Raw genomic sequence first — 18333 nt, 5'->3', positions numbered from 1 at the left:
AACGAAATGTCATATGGAACAGAGAAGTGCTATTGCTGCGGCAGAACAACACACGACCAGAAAGATTGCTGGTTCAAAGACAAAGTGTGCAGACAGTGTGGAAAAGTAGGACACATAGCACGAGTCTGCAGGTCGGGTAAGAAAACCAGCAATAAGAAACCTACCAAAGGAAAGTACAAGAAGGTACATAAGATGACGGAGAATAGTTCAGACAAACAAAAGAGTGATAACGACTCCGAAAGCAGGGAACTGAGTTGTCTGAAACTACATAATGTGATCACAACGGAGGATCACCGAACCATTTGGGTCACTCTCAAGATAGCAGGAGTCCAGGTAAAGATGGAATTGGACACAGGATCAGCCCTAACAGTCATAAACCGACGGGACTACGAGCGGCTATTCTCACACATACCCTTGAGAGACACAAAAATTATTTTGAAGACGTACACGGGGCAAAAAGTCTACCCCAAAGGAAAAATAAGGGTGACCATTATATATAACGGTAAGGAAACACCAAAACTAGACCTGTATGTATTGCAAGATGGGGGACCACCATTACTGGGACGTGAATGGATCCGAAAAATACAACTGGATTGGCATTCCATACAGGCACTGACTGTGGCTGACAAAAAGGATGACGACATCACACCTGGGCGACTGTCAAAGATCCTAAATGACGCGAAAGAAGTGTTCCAGCAAGGACTCGGAACACTAAAAGGCATGACAGCGATGATTAAAATTGAAGAAAACGCAAGTCCAACATTTATTAAGGCCGGACCGGTACCTTATGCGATCTGCCCAGCCGTCGAAGCAGAGCTGGAGAGTCTGGAACGTTCAGGTGTACTGTCCAAGGTAGACTGGAGCGAGTGGGCTACACCCATCGTCCCTGTGATGAAAAAGTCGTTGAGCAGCACGCCTGGGGAACCAAGGAAGGTTCGCAACTGTGGGGACTTTAAGGTAACAGTGAACCCAGTCCTTCACACCGTACAATATCCACTTCCGCGGATTGAAGATATTTTCGCCTCGCTGTCTGGGGGGAAACGCTTCACTAAGATTGATCTGGCCCAGGCGTATCTGCAAATGGAGGTAGAAGAAGCATCAAAAAAATACCTCACAATCAACACCCATAAAGGTCTCTACCAATACAATCGGCTGGTATTCAGGGTAGCATCAGCTCCGGCTATTTGGCAGAGGGCAATGGAACAAGTCCTGCAAGGGATCCCAGGGACCCAGTGTTATTTGGGCGACATCCTGGTCACGGGCGAAAATGACAGTGATCACCTTGCCAACCTGGAGCAGGTGCTCACTAGATTGCAGGAATATGGGCTCCGAGCTAACCGCCCCAAATGCGAGTTTTTTAGAAAACAGATCTCGTATTGTGGCCATGTTATCGATAAAGAGGGGTTACATAAGTCCCCGGAGAAGATTGAGGCAGTAGTCAAGGCTCCAGCACCGGAAAATGTGTCACAACTGAGGTCGTTCCTCGGGCTGGTAAACTACTACCATAAGTTCTTGCCAAATTTGTCTACAATACTATACCCACTGAACACCCTACTGCAAACTGGGGTGCCATGGAAGTGGAGTGACGAATGTAGACGAGCTTTCCAGAAGAGCAAAACACTAATCACATCGAAAGAGGTATTGGCCCATTACAACCCAGCATTACCAATTCGGTTGGCATGTGATGCGTCACCCTACGGCATTGGAGCGGTGCTGTCGCACAATTCTCGGACGGCTCAGAGAGACCAATAGCCTTTGCGCCATGATCACTAATCTCAGCCGAGCGTAACTACGCCCAGATTGACAGGGAGGCCCTCAGCCTAGTGTGGGGAGTGAAAAATTTCAATCACTATCTGCACGGGCAGAAATTCACCTTGCTGACTGATCACCAGCCTCTTGTCTCCATTTTTAATCCGAAGAAGGGCGTTCCGGTGATGACTGCGCAACGACTACAAAGATGGTCACTTTTTCTAGGGGCGCACCACTATGAGATTGAATATAAGGGCACGAAACAGCATGGAAACGCTGATGGGCTATCACGCCTGCCACTTCCTACTGCGGAGGAAGCACCAGCAGTGGATCCTGTCGAAATATTCCATTCGACTATAGTTGAATACCTACCGGTAACTAACGCGTGTATCGAAAAGGAAACCCGAAATGACCCGACACTGTCTCGGGTATATGATTTGACGGTGAAGGGATGGCCAGCACATGGCGACTCACTGTTGCCAGCATTCTCGACAAGGAGAGAACAGCTGTCAGTGTGCCGGGGGACCTTGATGTGTGGATCCCGAGTGGTAATTCCACCCAAGTTAAGGGATAGAGTGCTCAATGAGCTTCATGAGGGTCATCTGGGAGGGGTAAAAACGAAAAGCCTAGCTAGGGCTTATGTGTGGTGGCCGGGAATCGATAAACAAATCGAGGACCTGAACAAGAGCTGCTCAGGATGCCAGAAAGTCCAAAATGCACCACAACAGGCCCCTCTACACCCATGTGAGTGGCCCTCATCTCCATGGCAACGGGTGCATATTGATTTTGCTGGTCCATTCATGGACTCAATGTTTTTAATAGCCGTGGATGCGCACTCGAAATGGCCTGAGGTGATCAAAATGTCCTCCACCACCACGGAGAAAACTATTGCAGTCCTACGGACCATTTTTGCCAGGAATGGCTTGCCAGAACAGATTTGCTCCGACAACGGACCACTGTTTGTGTCCGAAGAGTTCCGGAGGTTCTTGAAAAAGAATGGGGTAAGGCATTACACATCCACCCCGTATCATCCAGCCACAAATGGATTGGCTGAGAGGTTCGTACAAACCTTTAAGAAGGCAATAAAGGCTGTGTACAATGACAACATTCCACTGCAGCACAAGGTGGACAATTTCCTGTTCGCCTACCGGAATGCGGCACATGCAGTCACCAACCAGGCCCCAACCATGATGTTCTTTAACCGAAGGTTACGATCTCACCTGGATTTGCTCAGACCAACGTATGAAGAGATGTTGAGAGTAAGCAATTCCAGCACATCCATGAGAAGCCAACAAGGAGCTTCAATGTAGGGCAACCAGTCTTGGCCCGCGACTACCGAACAGAAAAATGGCAGCCAGGAACGATATGCACATGGCAGGGCCCACTAACGTACACAGTGGACGTTGGGGAGAGCATCGTGACACGCCATGCGGACCAAATCCTAGAGTCACAGGAACAAGTCAACCCCATGCCTCGCCCATACGTACCTGGTGATGAACCCGACGTACCGGTCACATCTACCCCAGAAACAGTAGCATCGGAAGCTGATGAACCAACCGACGACAGGTGGCCAGAATCGCCTCCGCACCAAGAGCAAGACACTCGGGAAAGGCGCTATCCAGAAAGGATCAGGAAGCCTCCCCAATGACTGAATATATAAATAGACTATTTTCAGCTAATGTTGCATGTTAAAAGTGTTAATTGTAATTAGTTTGATATTTAATTGTTAAATGAGTGTTATGGTACTGTTAATCTAAAAGGGGAGGAATTGTAATGTATATACCTTTAAGGGGGGAACTACTTTTTACAGCTCATGTACACTGTAGTACCGGCAGTGACCACACCTGTATATAGCATTGAGTAGTAATCTGTACAGTCAGTTCCACTGTGAGGCACGTTGAGTAAACACCTGTTGTACCGTTTCTCCTGCAGTCTGTGTCTTATTATACACAGACACAACATTAACTACCTGTTAACAGGCAGTTAATAGGCTTTAATCCCTTCCCACCTCCAAGGAGACGAGACCCGGCGCAGGATGGCTACCCGCCTCCTGGCAAGATGGCATGGAGGCGGGTTGGGGCGGGTTGGGCACCCGCCCCCAAATTCTGCCATTTTCCCGGCAGTCCCGCCTCCATACCCACCTCCCCAGGGCTGGCAAAATCGCCCATTATGACTCAAAACTGTACACAGTACTCCAGGTGTGGTCTCACCAAGGCCCCATATAATTGTAGTAAGACTTCTTTACTCTTATACTCCAATCCCTTTGTAAGAAAGGCTAACATACCATTTGCTTGTGCTTAGTCAGGTGCCTTTGCACAATGTGCTAGCATTAAAAGAGATGGGGTTGGAAAAACTGGGCCAATTACATAATCTTAATATTTATGCAGTTCAAAATGGATAAAACAGGTCACCCAGATTGGTTAGTAAATTACAATATTATTTGAATTGGATCTCAAGTCTGAAAAAAGCAATGGTTTGAATGACTAAACTGACACTGCTGTTTATAATCATGCACTATATGTAGCTGCAGGGGAAAATAATGCTAAAAAAAAGTTGTATTTCCTGCATATCAGTGGTGTATCAAGATAAAATACAACTTTACAACAGAACTAGAAGAATGAACCAATTAGCTGCAAATGCTCCAAGAGCACTGTGAGTAACATGCTGAATACTTATCACAAGTATATCAGAGTTGTACAGAACAACAAGCTGGTAGCTTTACTGAAGTAATTTCACAACAATTTAATGCAGCACAGAAATGTTAAATATTTAACGTGAATTCTTTTCAAGCTTTAAGGGGGCGATTTTCCCACTGGAGGTGAGATGGAGGCGGGTTTCAGTTTGGGTGGGTTTGAAACCCGCCTCCACTGATAGTTATCAAAAAATTGAGATTTCCCCTGATTGGCCACTTGATTTCAGAGGTGTGGGATGCCCTTGGTCAATTAGTGTTTTGGGACTGAAACCCGCCTCTGTTGGCAGCACTTTTCCAGTCTGATTTTATGGCTTCTTGCTCCCTTGGCTCATTCCACAGGATTTCTGCCTATGCTGCACCACCTTCAACATATTTTGAGAAACCACTATGTCCAATTCCAAGGTAAGGGCCTCCCCAAGGCTCTTGGATGAGGCGCTGCAAATGTTGTTTGAGGGGGTGACAGCTGGCATGGAGGTGCTCTTCCACTCATCTGGGAGGAAGAGGCCTGCCAAAGAAACCTCTGTGGGTACAGCTGGCAAAGGATATAACCTCCAGATCTGTGTGCAGATTGGGAGAATGTTTATGTGTATTGATGAAATGCCATCACTGTTGGAAAGTATTAAAATGATTTGAAGCCAAAATGTTGGCGTTATGGCATCTGTTCTTTCGCCTTAGGCAGCTCCACATTAGAATCACAGAAAGTTACAGCACGGAAGGAGGCCATTTCGGCCCATCATGTCCGCGCCGGCCAACAAAGAGCTATCCAGCCTAATCCCACTTCCCAGCTCTTGGTCCGTAGCCCCGCAGGTTACAGCATCCCAAGTGCACATCCAAGTACTTTTTAAATGTGGTTAGGGTTTCTGCCTCTACCACCCTTTCAGGCATTGAGTTCCAGACCCCCACAACCCTCTGGGTGAAGATATTTCCCCTCAAATCCCCTCTAAACCTTCCACCAATTATTTTAAATCTGTGTCCCCTGGTTTTTGACCCCTCTGCTAAGGGAAATAGGTCCTTTCTATCCACTTTATCTAGGCCCCTAATAATTTTATACACCCCAATAAGGTCTCTCCTCAGCCTCCTTTGTTCCAAGGAAAACAAACCCAACCTATCCAGTCTTTCCTCATAGCTAGAGTTCTCTATTCCCGGCAAAATCCTTGTAAATCTCCTCTGTACCCTCTCTAGTGCAATCACATCTTTCCTGTAATGTGGTGACCAGAACTGCACGCAGTACTCTAGCTGAGGCCTAACTAATGTTTTATACAGTTGAAGCTTAACCCCCCCGCTCTTGTATTCTATGCCACAGCTAATAAAGGCAAGCATTCCGTATGCCTTCTTAACCACCTTATCTACCTGGCCTGCTACCTTCAGGGATCTGTGGACATGCACTCCAAGGTCCCTTTGTTCCTTTACACTACTCAGTGTCCTGCCATTTAATGTGTATTCCCTTTCCTTGTTAGCCCTCCCCAAATGCATTACCTCACACTTCTCTGGATTGAATTCTATTTGCCTCTGTTCTGCCCACCTGACCAATTTATTGATATCTTCCTGCAGTCTACAGCTTCCTTCTTCAGTATCAATCACACAGCTGATTTTAGTATCATCTGCAAACTTCTTAATCATACCCCCTATATTCAAGTCTAGATCATTGATATATACCACAAAAAGCAAGGGACCTAGTACTGAGCCCTGCAGAACCCCACTGGAAACAGCCTTCCAGTCACAAAAACACCCATCAACCTCTGCTTCCTGCCTCCGAGCCAGTTTTGAATTCAACTTGACACTTTGCCCTGGCTCCCATGGGCTTTTAACTTCGCGACCAGTCTGCCATGTGGAACCTTATCAAAAGCCTTACTAAAGTCCATATACACTACATCAAATGCACTACCCTCATCTACCCTCCTTGTTACCTCCTCAAAAAATTAAATCAAGTTTGTCAGACACGACCTTCCCTTAACAAATCCGTGTTGACTATCCTTGATTAATCCGTGTCTTTCTAAATGAAGATTTATCCTGTCCTTCAGAATTCTTTCCAATAATTTTCCCACCATTGAGGTTAGGCTGACTGGCCTGTAATTACTCGGTCTATCCTTTTCTCCCTTTTTAAACAAGGGTAATAAGGAAATGGCAGATCAACTAAATGCATACTTTGGGTCAGTCTTTACGAAGGAAGACACAAAAAACCTCCCTGGGATATCGGGAAAAATAGGGACATTGGCAAAGGAGGAACTGACGCAAATCAATATCTCTAAGGATATGGTGTTAAGGAAGCTAAAGGGATTGAAGGTGGACAAATCCCCAGGGCCTGATAACATGCATCCTAGGGTACTGAAGGAGGTGGCCCTAGAGATAGCGGATGCACTAAGGATGATTTTTCAGAATTCATTAGACTCGGGAACAGTGCCGATGGATTGGAGGGTAGCTAACGTTACCCCACTATTCAAAAAGGGGGGTAGGGAAAAAGCAGGTAATTACAGACCTGTAAGCCTTACATCAGTTGTGGGCAAAATGCTGGAGTCCATCATTAAGGATGAAATAGCGGAGCACTTAGCAAATGGGGACAGGATAGGACAGAGTCAACATGGATTTACAAAGGGTAAATCGTGCTTGACTAATCTATTGGAATTTTTTGAGGGAGTAACTGGTAGAATAGATGGGGGAGAGCCAGTAGATGTGGTGTACCTGGACTTCCAAAAGGCCTTCGATAAGGTCCCACATAAAAGATTAGCATGGAAAATTGAGGCTCATGGGATAAAGGGGAAAGTTTTGGCGTGGATAGGGAACTGGCTGTCAGATAGAAAACAGAGAGTTGGAATAAACGGCTCATTTTCTGAATGGCAGGCAGTAACAAGTGGGGTACCACAGGGATCTGTCCTGGGCCCCCAGCTGTTCACAATTTACATTAATGACCTGGATCAGGGAGTCGGATGCAGCATTTCCAAATTTGCAGACGACACTAAACTAGGAGGTGGGGTGGGCTCAGAGGAAGAGACCAGGAAGCTCCAGAGCGATTTGGACAGACTGGGAGATTGGGCGGATAAATGGCAGATGCACTATAATGTGGACAAGTGCGAAGTTATCCACCTTGGGTGCAGGAACGGGAGGGCAAATTATTATTTAAATGGCAATAGATTGGGAGAGGGGGAAGTACAGAGAGACCTGGGTGTTCTTGTACACCAGTCACTGAAGGCGAGCATGCAGGTGCAACAGGCGGTCAAGAAGGCAAACGGTATGCTGGCCTTCATAGCAAAAGGGTTAGAATACAGGAACAGGGATACCTTGCTGCAGCTGTACAGGGCACTGGTGAGACCACACCTCGAGTACTGTGTACAGTTTTGGTCGCCTCATCTGAGGAAGGATGTTCTTGCCATGGAGGGGGTGCAGCGGCGATTCACCAGGCTGATACCAGGAATGGCGGGAATGACCTATGAGGAGAGACTATGTAGTTTAGGGATGTACACACTGGAGTTTAGAAGATTGAGAGGGGACCTCATAGAAGTGTATAAAATTCTGACAGGTCTAGACAGACTGGATGCAGAAGGAATGTTTCCCTTGGCGGGTGAGAACAGAACTAGAGGACATAATTTAAGGATAAGGGCTAAACCATTTAGGACAGAGATTAGGGGGAATTTCTTCACTCAGAGAGTGGTGAACCTGTGGAACTCATTGCCACAGAGGGCAGTGTACGCCAGCTCATTAAATATATTTAAGAGGGAATTAGATATATTTCTACGGGCAAAAGGGGTTAAGGGTTACGGAGAGAAGGCGGGGACGGGATACTGAATTAAAGGATCAGCCATGATCTCATTAAATGGCGGAGCAGGCACGAAGGGCCGAATGGCCTACTCCTGCTCCTATCTTCTATGTATCTATGTATCTATGTACCACATTAGCAGTCCTCCAGTCCTCCGGCACCACACCTGAAGCCAGGACTGGAAAATGATGGTCAGGGCCTCGGCTATTTCCTCTTTTGCTTCGCTTAACAGCCTGGGATACATTTTATCCGGGCCTGGGGATTTATCCACTTTTAAAGCTGCTAAACCCCTTAATACTTCCTCTCTCACTATGTTTATTTCATCTAATATTTCACACGCCTACCCCCTGATAGCAATGTCTGCTTTGCCCCTCTCCTTTGTGAAAACAGACGCAAAGTATTCATTAAGAACCCTACCGACATCTCCCGCCTCCACACACAGATTACCCTCATGATCTCTAATAGACCCTACCCTTTCTTTAGTTATCCTCTCACGCTTAATATATTTATAAAACATCTTTGGGTTTTCCTTGATTTTACTTGCCAAGAATTTTTCATGCTCTCTCTTTGCTTTCCTAATATAATTTTTAATTGCACCCCTGCACTTTCTGTACTCCTCTACAGATTCTGGAATATTTAGCCCTCGGTATCTGTCATACACCTCCCTTTTTTTCTTTATCCTACCCTGTATGTCTCTAGACATCCATGAGGCTCTAGATTTGTTAGTCCCACCTTTTTTCTTTAAGGGCACGTATTTGGTCTGAATCCTCCGGATCTCCTCCTTGAATGCCTCCCACTGCTCCGACACTGATTTACCTTCAAGTAGCTGTTTCCAGCCCACTATGGCTAAATCCCATCTGAGCTTAGCAAAATTTGCTTTTCCCAATTTAGAATTTTTATTCCTGGTCTAGCCTTGTCCTTTTCCATAACTACCTTAAATCTAACAGAATTATGATCACTAGCACCAAAATGCTCCCCCATTGATATGCCTTCTACCTGCCCAGCTTCATTCCCTAAAACTAAGTCCAGAACCACCCCCTCCCTTGTTGGGCTTGCGACATACTGGCTAAAAAAGTTCTCCTGGATGCATTTTAGGAATTCCGCACCCACTGTACCCTTCACACTAATTTTATCCCAGTTAATATTGGGGTAGTTGAAATCCCCTACTATTACTGCCCCATAGTTTTTGCACTTCTCGGAAATTTGTCTACATATTTGCTCTTCTATCTCCCTCTCACTGTTTGGGGGTCTGTAGTATACTCCGAGTAGTGTGATCACCCCTTTGTTGTTTTTCAATCGACCCACATGGCCTCGTTTGATGATCCTCCAACATATCATCCCTCCTCACAGCTGTAATAGTTTCTTTAATCAACACCGCGACCCCCCTCTCTTTTTACCTCCCTCTCTATCCCATCTGAAAATCCTGTAACCAGGAATGTTGAGCTGCCATACCTGCCCCTCTTTCAGCCACATCTCTGTAATAGCTATAATATCATAGTCCCAAGTATCTACCTGTGCCCTCAGCTCATCTGCCTTGTTCACTATACTCCTTGCATTGAAGTAGATACCATTTAGTGCAGGCAAACCTCCTTGTTGACGGCTATCTAGCCCTTGATTCCTCCGTCCTTCCAATTTACTTTCTACGTTTTTGTTTCCCAATTCCAGTTTTTCTTCCCTCCCTACTGACTCTATTCTTAGGTTCCATTCCCCCTGCCAAGCTAGTTTAAACCCTCCCCAACAGCACTAGCAAACCCTCCCACGAGGATATTGGTCCCGTTCCCGTTGAGGTGCAACCCGTCTGACTTGTAGAGGTCCCACCTCCCCCAGAAACGGTTCCATTGCGGGCTCCGCCACACTTGTGTTGTCAGGTTGGTGACCTGAGTGAAAGGAGGCTAGAGAGTCATGGTCCATTGTCAATGATGTCCTAGGATGGAGCCAAGGACATGTGCCAACTTGGGCTACCTATGCAAATCTGGCCAGGATAAGTTCATCCCTTGCATCCCAGGCAGTCATGTGCTTGCGTGCTGCCGCTACCGCTGGTTGCTACACCGGCACTCTGACCTCCTCCTGCTCCTCCTCCTGCTCCTCCTCCTCCAGATTCTCCTCCTCCTCATCTGAGGTCCATGCAGAAAGAAAATGAATGGTTTCCATGCTGCCTGCAGATGCCCCCTTTGGGGAAATGCTCATTGCAAGTGGGGAGAGGGTCTTCCAAGGAGGTCCCACAGTCGATTGATTCAAGCTGCAGCACCTCTGACTTCGGAAGGCCTTCTAAAAGTGCTCAGAGATCTTTTAAAGCCAAGTTCTGGCACCTGCAAGTAATCCTTGATGCAATAAACAATGTCTTGTTAGACCTGCAGCTGTGAGGAGGCCACCCATGAGTCAACCTGACAGGTTTACCCGGCGTGGTTCAGAATGTGCGTGGAGCACGTCGAAATCCTCGAAAAATCACGAGAGCCTCTCAAAATAGGCTTAGAGAGAGGCCCTTAACGAGCATTTAATGATCACAAGTATCGCTGTGGCCATCTGTAAGCGGGACCATTTCCCGACCTCCAAAACCGGCACCGGCAAAATCCCGCGGAGGCGGGTTCCGAACCCGCCCTCATTGAATCTGATTTTCCCGCCTTTCCCGCCTCCAAACCCGCCTCCTCCGATGGCAGAAAATTGCCCCCTATGTTTCAAAAGCAGGTAGCACGCCGGCTGGAATTATTCTGCAGGTGATGTACACTGCTAGTAAGGTGAGATTACTCTCGAGGTAGTCTCAATACCAATGCCAAAGTAAAATTTTTTGTAACGTTGGCAGCATGATATTGTACATTTGGCTTCATTGGCCCTGAATTTCCAATCGAAGGCTTCCTGCAGGCGGATGCCTCCGATTGGAAAAAAATCTACGAACTTACCTGCTGCTTCCATAGATCCTGAGGCTTGTGATCCTGGGCCTCTCCTCTTCGAAATGCGCAAAGGCCCAGGTATCCCAGGGACGCATGCGGTTCGCAAGCACCCCTGGGCTCACGTGGGCCAGGCGAAGCAATGGAAGAAGGGAATCCTCCTTCATACTTTTGACAGTTCTGTACGGACAGAACTGTCAAAAGTATGAATGGGGATCACATTTGAAAACACACTAAAACATTTTTTTAAATGTTTTTTTAATTACAGATTTAAAATTAATTAAAATGCCATTTAATTAAATATTTTAAACAAAAATGTAATTTTTTGAAAAAATAATTAAATGTTTTTACGAGGCTAGAAATAAACTTACTTTTTTAAGAGTATTTTTAATTTATAAAGTAGTGATCAAATTTTATTTTTCTATTTTTTAAAAACTCTTATGCTGGTAAAAGCAGGCCTTATGCCTTATGCCTGCTTTTACCAGGCGTAAGAATTTGACAGTCATTCAGCGGTTGGAAGTTGTGCAAAAAGCGCAGCTCTTCACCCACAGAGGCACTGCTCCCGGGCAGGCAGATGATCTGTCAAGATTCTTGACAGATTGCAAGTGCTGGGTTTCAGCACATGCGCTTCGCATGCCTGAAACCTGCACTTGCGAGGCCCCTCCAGGTGCATACACACCTGTGGGGGGGGGGGGGGGGGCGGGGGCGGTCGCAAAATCTGGCCCAATATGTTACCAAACACTTTTGGGAACTGGCTTCCATTGCACTCCAACTGGTAGGAGTCTTTTAGGCTTCCTTGTGGAAAGAAAGTCTGAAAAATACCTAGGAAAGGAAAACTGGTAGTTGGGAACTCAGCTTCATTCACTCAAAGCTGAACAAAATGTAAGGAATTTTTACTTGATTTAGGCTGCATTTACACAAAAACTATTGTGCTGCAATAGAGTAAATCTGGAGAGAGGGCCTTGCCTGACTCCAGAGTAAAGTGGAGTGAGACTCCCAGGACATCTCACTTGCTACAGAATTTGTCAATATTATTACCAATGTTTGAATTTTATTGCTCAAATGAGAGTAGAGATTAATAAAAGAAGCTGTGCTAAATAATTTACACTTAAATTAAAAAGTAAAATTCTACCATAGAGCCTTCGGTCTGAATTTTTCACCACTTGTGATTAGGTTATAAAATGGAGTCTAAAAGTTGTGGTGAAATGAATTCTTGAAATGGATGGACCTTCTGACTTCTATTCCTCCTGATTCACACACAGTGACTAACATGGTATTCAGCATGTTACATCTGCCCCTGTAGAATTTATAACTCGGTAAATGATGCCATGGAGCGCAGGAGTGGGAACATACAGCTGTAGTCTGTTGTATTTTTAAATTTCAAGACTGAGTGCCAAGCGTGGATACAGGCAGCACAGTGGTAACTTCAATATAAAGGAAGAAATAATGGGAGCTTGTCAGAAGGGTACGGCAATAATCATGGGGGATTTTAATCTGTATATAGACTGGAAAAATCAGATGGGCAAAGGTAGCATAGATGAGGAGTTCATGGAATGTTTTCGGGATAGTTTCTTACAACAGCACGTTCAGGAGCCAAACAGAGAGCAGGCTATACTAGACCTGGTATTGTGCAACGAGATAGGATTAATTAATGACCGCATAGTGAAGGCGCCCCTAGGTAGCAGCGATCATAATGTGATTGAATTTTACATTCAGTTTGAGGGAGAGAAGAGTGGGTCCAAGACTAGTATTTTAAACTTAAATAAGGGCAATTATGAGGGCATGAAAGCAGAGCTAGCTAAATTGAACTGGCAAATTAGGTTAAGGGATAGGTCAATAGAGTTGCAGTGGCAGACATTTAAGGGGATATTTCAAAATACACAGAATATATACATTCCAACGAGAAAGAAAAATTCCAAGGGGAGGACCCACCATCCGTGGTTAACTAAAAAAGTTAAAGATAGTATTAAACTTAAAGAAAAAGCATATAATTGCGCAAAGATGGGTGGCAGGTCGGAAGATTGGACAGAATATAAAAAACAGCAAAGAATGACTAAAAGATTAATAAGGAGAGAAAAATTAGAGTATGAGAGAAAGCTAGCTAGAAATATAAAAACAGATAGTAAGAGTTTCTATAGATATTTAAAAAAGCAAAGAGTTAAAAAAGTAAGCGTTGGTCCTATAAGTGAGTCTGGGGAATTAAAATTGGAAAATAAGGAGATGGCAGTTGAATTGAACAGGTATTTTGCATCGGTCTTCACTATAGAGGATACAAGTAACATCCCAGAAATAGCTGTAAATCAGGAAATGGAAGGGAGGGAGGAACTCAAGAAAATTATAATCACCAGGGAAGTGGCACTGAGCAAATTGTTGGAGCTGCGGGCTGACAAGTCCCTGGGTCCTGTTGGACTTCATCCTAGGGTCTTAAAAGAAGTGGCTAGTGAGATAATTGATGCGTTGGTTTTAATTTTCCAAAATTCCCTAGATTTGGGGAAAGTTCCATTAGATTGGAAAATAGCGAATGTAACTCCTTTATTCAAAAAGGGAGGGAGACAGAAAGCAGGAAACTACAGGCCAGTTAGCTTAACATCTGTCAGAGGGAAGATGTTAGAAGCTATTATTAAAGACATTATAGCAGGCCACTTAGAAAAGTTCAAAGTAATCAGGCAGAGTCAACATGGTTTTGTGAACGGTAAATCATGTTTAACTAATTTATTGGAGTTCTTTGAGGAAGTAACATGTGCTGTGGATAAAGGGGAACTGGTGGATGTACTGTACTTAGATTTCCAGAAGGCATTTGACAAGGTGCCACATCAAAGGTTATTGTGGAAAATAAAAGCTCATGGTGTAGGGGGCAACATATTGGCATGGATAGAAGATTGGCTAGCTAACAGGAAACAGAGAGTAGGCATAAATGGGTCATTTTCTGATTGGCTGGGGCCTCAACTTTTTACAATTTATATAAATGACTTAGATGAAGGCACCGAAGGTATGGTTGCTAAATTTGCTGATGACACAAAGATACTGTAGGTAGGAAAGTAAATTGTGAAGAGGACATAAGGAGGCTACAAAGGGATATAGATAGGGTAAGTGAGTGGGCAAAAATCTGGCAAATGGAGTATAATGTGGGAAAATGTGAAGTTGTCCATTTTGGCAGGAAGAATAAAAAAGAAGCATATTATCTAAATGGTGAGAGATTGCAGAGCTCTGAGATGCAGAGGGTTCTGGGTATCCTAGTGCATGAATCGCAAAAGGTTACTATGCAGGTACAGCATGTAATTAGGAAAGCTAATAGAATGTTATCGTTTATTGCGAGGGTAATTGAATACAAAAGTAGGGAGGTTATGCTTCAGTTATACAGGGCATTGGTGGTCATCGTCATACGTGTCTTCACACTGTTCCCTTTGGGGAACTGTATGAAGTGGTGGAAGGATTTCTGGCCACGATTAACGCTCCTTCCGTGACCGTAACCATCTTTGTACCAGCCATTAGGGTGGTTAGTCCTATGGCAGGAGGGTTTTACGGGCTCCCACAACCCATACGAGGGGGGGGGGCCACCACACCCACGGACGCAAGTATCCCGCTGGATGTCAACCCAGAATTTAGAGCCGGAGCTCCGACTCCACTTGCCGGGACTGTCTGGAGCGGGGTTCGAAACCCTACGCCTTCTGGCCCAGCGGCGGGGATGCTACCGCTACGCCAAAGGCCCACTCCAGGGCATTGGTGAGACCACATCTGGAGTACTGTGTACAGTATTGGTCTCCTTATTTAAGGGTGGATGTAAATGTGTTGGAAGCAGTTCAGAGAAGGTTTACTAGACTAATACCTGGAATGGGCGGGTTGTCTTATGAGGAAAGGTTGGACAGGCTAGGCTTATATCCGCTGGAGTTTAGAAAATTAAGAGGTGATTTGATTGAAACATATAAGATCTTGAGGGGTCTGGGCAGGATGGATGTGGAGAGGATGTTTCCTCTTATGGGAGAATCTAGAACTAGGGGTCACTGTTTAAAAATAAGGGGTCACCCATTTAAGACAGAGATAAGGAGAAATTTTTTCTCACAGAGGGTTCTGAGTCTTTGGAACTCTCTTCCTCAGAGGGTGGTGGAAGCAGAGTCTTTGAATATTTTTAAGGCAGTGGTAGATAGATTCTTGGTAAGCAAGGGGTGAAAAGTTATCGGGGGTAGGCAGGAATGTGGAGTAATCAGATCAGCCATGATCTTATTGAATGGCGGAGCAGGCTCGAAGGGCCGAGTGGCTTACTCCTGCTCCTAATTCGTATGTTCATATGTACCTCCATGATCCAGAAGTAAATATAGCCCAGAAGAATGGATGTACGTCTTCTTTCTCTGTTGGCTTGGAGGACCTGAAATCCTTTGTATTACTATGATTCTAGCACCAAATTCACACTTGTACAAATTCAGTGCAAAGCCATAACATGGAGCTGCCAAATCACACTCTGATTTAGCTGCATTATCTCCACTGAGATTCCCCAAAGGGGTTTAGCAATGGAGTAGCAACTGCTGGAAATGATACAATCCTAGAATCCAATGTGTATTTTTTTAAATTAGTTCCTGGGATGTGGGCGTTGCTGGCAAGGCCAGCATTTATTGCCCGTCCCAAATTACCCTTGAGAAGGTGGTGGTGAGCCGCCTTCTTGAACCGCTGCAGTCCGTGTGGTGAAGGTACTCCCACAGTGCTGTTAGGGAGGGAGTTCCAGAATATTGACCCAGCGACGATGAAGGAATGGCGATATACTTCCAAGTCAGGATGCTGTGTAACTTGGAGGGGAACTTGGAGGTGATGGTGCTCCCATGCGCCTGCTGCCCTTGTCCTTCTAGGTGGTAGAGGTCGCAGGTTTGGGAGGTGCTGCCAAAGAAGCCTTGGCGAGTTGCTGCAGTGCATATTGTAGATGGTACACCACTGCAGCCGCGGTACATTGGTGGTGGAGGGCGTGAATGTTTCAGGTGGTGGATGGAGTGCCAATCAAGTGGGCTGCTTTGTCTTGGATGGTGTCGAGCCTCGAGTGTTATTGGAGCTGCACTCATCCAGGAAGCGGAGAATATTCCATCACACCCCTGACTTGTGCCTTGTAGATGGTGGAAAGGCTTTGGGGAGTCAGGAAGTGAAACACTCGTGGCAGAATACCCAGCCTCTGACTTGCTCTTGTTATCACAGTATTTATGTGGCTGGTCCAGTTAAGTTTCTGTTCAATGGTGACCCCCAGGATGTTGATGGTAGGGAATTCGGTGATGGTAATGCCCTTGAATGTCAGGGGGTGGTGGTTAGACTCTTGCTTGTTGGAGATAGTCATTGCCTGGCACTTCTGTGGCGCAAATGTTACCTGCCACTTATCAGCCCAAGTCTGAATGTCGTCCAGGTCTTGCTGCATGCGGGCATGGACTGCTTTATTATCTGAGGAGTTGTGAATGGCACTGAACACTGTGCAGTCATCAGCGAACATCCCCACTTCTGACCCTATGATGGAGAGAAGGTTATTGATGAAGCAGCTAAAGATGGTTGGGCCTAGGACACTGCCCTGAGGAACTCCTGGTGCGATGTCCTGGGGCTGTGATGATTGACCTCCAACCACCACAACCATCTTCCTTTATGCTAGGTATGACTCCAGCCAGTGGAGAGTTCCCCCCCCTCCCCCCCAATTCCCATTGACTTCAGTTTTACTAGGGCTCTTTGATGCCACACTCGATCAAATGCTGCCTTGATGTCAAGGGCAGTCACTCTCACCTCACCTCTGGAATTCAGCTCTTTTGTCCATGTTTGGACCAAGGCTGTAATGAGGTCTGGAGCCGAGTGGTCCTGACGGAACCCAAACTGGGCATTAGTGAGCAGGTTATTGGTGAGTAAGTGCCGCTTGATAGCACTATCTATGGCACCTTTCATCACTTTGCTGATGATTGAGAGAAGACTGATGGGGTATTGGCTGGATTGGATTTGTGCTGCGTTTTGTGAACAGGACATACCTGGCCAGTTTTCCACATTGTCGGATAGATGCCAGTGTTATAGCTGTACTGGAACAACTTGGCTAGAGGCGCGGCTAGTTCTGGAGCACAAGTCTTCAGCACGATAGTCGGGATGTTGCCGGGGCCCACAACCTTTGCTGTATCCAGTGCGCTCAGCCGCTTCTTGATATCACATGGAGTAAATCGAATTAGCTGAAGAGGAGGCCGATATGGATCATCCACTCGGCACTTCTGGCTGAAGATGGTTGCAAACGCTTCAGCTTTGTCTTTTGTACTCACGTGCTGGGCTCCACCATCATTGAAGATGGGGATATTCATGGAGCCTTCTCCTCCCGTTAGTTGTTTGACATCATGGTATCATTGCAAGCATCAAAACAGCCCTATATGTACACCTTTTAATATGGGCTTGAACAGTGAGCCAGCAGACTTGCATTGGTCAACAGATATAACGTGCATGGCCAGATTATAATCACTGCACACTGGATGTTCCACTTCCTCCAGAATTCAGGCTATCACTCAACCTGAGAAGGCAAACATGTCCTATCAAATATGACAAATATTACCTAAAAATACTGAGAGAGTATCTTCACCACACGGACTGCAGCGGTTCATGAAGAAGGCTCACTACCTGCTTCGCAAGAGCAATCTGGGATGGGCAATAAATGCGGGCCTTGCTAGCGATTCCCGTATTCCAAGAATTATTTTTTTTAATGTGCTTTACGAAGCATGGAATACGTGCCTGCATATTTGAAGTGGTTTTTCATGTTTAGGAGGAAACCAAAGTATCCAGTGTCTACAGTGAATGTAACCTCTTTGGTTACTTTAGGTGATACAACAGGGTGCAGCCAGATACTGTATATCTGTACGAAGGGTCATCGACCTGAAACGTTAACTCTGTTTCTCTCTCCACAGATGCTGCCTGACCTGCTGAGTATTTCCAGCATTTTCTGTTTTTATATCTGTACCTCTTGTTGGTTATGGAGGAATGCTGAAAGGCTCAGAGAAAGTGTACTAAGGCACCTACGTGCAGATTAGGTACAGCATAATGCTTCCCCAATAATCTTGACTCAGCATTTGCACTGCACTTGAGTTGGGGACAGAATTCCAAGTGATGAGTGAAGTTACTTTGTGTGGGACTCATCCCAGTGGATCCTTGCTTCACCCAGGATCTCTCAGTGACTAATGCTTGAGGCAAAAATTAACAAAATAGTATCAGTTGAGACAAAGGTTCTCGCCCTCAGGTTGGCAATCTAGCACTCTACTATTAAAGTTAGTGGT

At 45.6% G+C, this 18333-nt stretch overlaps 1 protein-coding gene across 1 annotated transcript in view; it reads right to left on the bottom strand.

The window, feature by feature from the left end:
- epha6 (eph receptor A6) overlaps nucleotides 1–18333 on the bottom strand; it is a 981976-nt gene that overhangs the window by 57278 nt on the left and 906365 nt on the right. The gene's annotated exons all lie outside the window — the stretch shown is intronic.

The sequence above is a fragment of the Somniosus microcephalus genome, chromosome 14 (genome assembly GCF_052327205.1).
Source record: "Somniosus microcephalus isolate GS21.2 chromosome 14, FLI_Smic_1.0, whole genome shotgun sequence".
Lineage (NCBI taxonomy): Eukaryota > Metazoa > Chordata > Chondrichthyes > Squaliformes > Somniosidae > Somniosus > Somniosus microcephalus.
The sequence above is the reverse complement of the archived record's forward strand: the minus strand, read 5'-3'. Positions and strand labels throughout refer to the sequence as shown.